The sequence below is a fragment of the Chenopodium album genome, chromosome 2 (genome assembly GCF_948465745.1).
Source record: "Chenopodium album chromosome 2, dcCheAlbu1.1, whole genome shotgun sequence".
In the NCBI taxonomy this organism is placed as follows: Eukaryota; Viridiplantae; Streptophyta; class Magnoliopsida; order Caryophyllales; family Amaranthaceae; genus Chenopodium; species Chenopodium album.
The window spans coordinates 59,500,797-59,503,457 of NC_137835.1; the positions used below are offsets into that span (position 1 = coordinate 59,500,797).

Genomic DNA, 2,661 nt, shown 5'->3' on the forward strand with positions numbered 1-2,661 from the left:
CGTCGCTTCCTCTAAATCCCTCTTGCCTTGTGTTGTATGCCGTTACATGTTTGGGGCTTAAACCTCCACAATAGGATGTATCATGGTTCGTTCCTCCACAATTTTGACAAGAGAAAGAGTTAACTTGAGAAGAGCTTGCTCCACCACTTGAACTTGCATTCACACTCGTGTTCAACTTGGAAAGCCCTTTTGTTAGTTGATCAATTTGATGTTGTAATTTATCAATTTTCTCCAATTCGTAAATACCACCTCTCTTTGGAGCGTTTCTTCTTCGGCCCCCCCAAGAGTAATTCTTTTCTACCTCTTCTATTGTGGCTTCAACTTGATTTTGAGGGATCTTGATTAATTGACCACCCGCCCCCGCATCCAAATTGGCTCTTGACATGGGCTCCAATCCGTTGTAGAAAAACCGCATGAGCAACCGTTGATTGTACTCATGGTGGGGACATGCTTGTACCAACTCTTTGAATCTCTCTCATGCTTCACCAAGACTTTCATCGGCCTCTTGCTCAAATGATGCAATTTTCCTTCTCATTTCGGCGGTCTTCTCTTCGGAGATTAAGCGCTTCAAGAACGCCTTTACCACCTCCTTCCATGTTGTGAGATTGTTAGGCTTTACTTGCTTTAGCCATTTCTTTGCTCGTCCGGTGAGAGATTGCCGGAAAAGGTGCATACGAATGTAGTCTTGACTCACTTCATTGGTTTGCATCATTGCGCACAATTCAAGGAATCGGTCCAAATGTTCAATAGGGTCCTCACTTGCACTTCCGGAAAATTGCTCCGATTGGACCATTCGAGTATATAGTGGATGGATTGAGAAGTTGGTTTCTGTGACGGGTAGCAAAATCCCTCCCGTGAGCTCATAATCCTCCGGATTTCCGAACTCACAAAACAAAACATCATTCTCTTGTCCCGCCATTGATTCGCGTGGTAAACTTGAAGAGTAAGTATCACTCTCACTATCAACTATATCACCAAAACCTCTTCCCTCGTCTTGATAAAGCCTACGGACTTGTCTCAAGGTTCGGTTGATTATGTGGTCAATTTGATGTGAGGGTGCTCCTTGAGACCTCCTAAGAATTCTCCAAAGCTAAGCAAACAATTAGCAATGACAAGGATGATAAAACAAAAAAACAAAAAGAAAAGAAAGCAAAATGACTCTAACAAAAGCAATAAGAGACGTTAAACAAGCCGCCTCCCCGGCAACGACGCCAAAATTTGATCGAGGGTTAAATAGGCCGTTAAGCTACCACCCTAACCAAATTAATCATTTATAATACCTAAACCTACACTAAACTAGTTAGTGGAAAGTAAAGGGTCGAACCACTAGGGAAGCACGCTAATTCAACATCAAATATCACTAATCACTACTACAAAATTGGCCTAAGAGACCCGTTTAAATCAGCCAAAGAGACTGCCTTAGAGGCGGTCTCTAGCTAAGCGGTCTCTTTGGCAAAGAGACTGCTTGACTAGAGGCGGTCTCTAGAATGAGAAAACTGAGACCGCTTATTGAAGATAGGCAGTCTCTTTTTTTTTCAAATTCTGAGACCGCCTATGGAAGATAAGCAGTCTCTTTTTTGAGAAATTTGAGACCGGTTATTAAACTTAACAGGTCTCTCGGATATTATTTAAAATAAAAAAATAGCTTATTTGATACGAAATTGTAAATATAATCATCAATATAACTCATTTAATTATTTTATACATTATTGTTTACGGAGTACAAAATTAATTCTTGAATGTCATATATCTCAAAAATTACAAATATAATTGAAAATCCAATACACCAAAATAAAATAAAAATACAAAACTCTATAAATGATAACATCTAACTTCAAAAATCTTGTAGATGATAACTTGCAAAAATCTTTACCTGTAAAGACAAATATACACACATTAAAACCAAAAAAAAATTAGTCTCCAGTAAAATAAATCAGAAAAACTATACCAACATAATAAAAAAATAAAAAATCAAAAGAACAAACCAAGAAAGTAGTGAAAAAAAATATAATAATTGAACAGAAAAAAAAATCAATACTAATGCAATACTTGATGAAAACTAAAAGTTTGGTTAAATGGCGATTACACACACAATAGAAAAAAAAAACACAATAGAAAAAATAGAAAAATAAAAAAAACAATTTCAAAAAACTAGCTATATAATGATTTGGCAGGAAAACCTGAATAGATAAAATTTTAAAACGAAAAAAAATAAAAATCTTAAGAACTAAAATCCGATATTGAAAGGAAAATAAAAGAAATTCATTAATATATCACTAATATCAGATCTGGCTATCATATAAGAAGAATAAAACGAACAATATTATATATAAAAAAAAAAAAGTGAACGAAAAGTTAACTAAACTAGATCTAACTCTACAAAAGATCTAAGAGAAAAAATGAAATAAAAACGTTAAAGAAAAAGGGAATTAACCCAAAAATCGACTGAAATAATTAAACCCTCAAAATAGAACCGGAAAAACACATCAAGTTCAAATCTCATATTTTTTTTTTTGCGAAAATAAGTTTTTAAAACAAAAACATTAACATGAAAACTAAATGAAAATCTATTATCATAACTAATGAAGAATTGAGAAAAAATAATTTAAAAAACAAAAATTATAAACAATGATAAGAAAATCAGATTTTCATTAAAGACAA

At 34.1% G+C, this 2,661-nt stretch overlaps 1 non-coding gene across 1 annotated transcript; it reads left to right on the forward strand.

Moving 5' to 3' along the window:
• Positions 1–430: 430 nt before the first annotated feature.
• Positions 431–538, forward strand: LOC145607035 (small nucleolar RNA R71). The gene has a single exon (XR_014105486.1). It is a non-coding gene; the product is annotated as a small nucleolar RNA R71 (small nucleolar RNA).
• Positions 539–2,661: the final 2,123 nt, after the last annotated feature.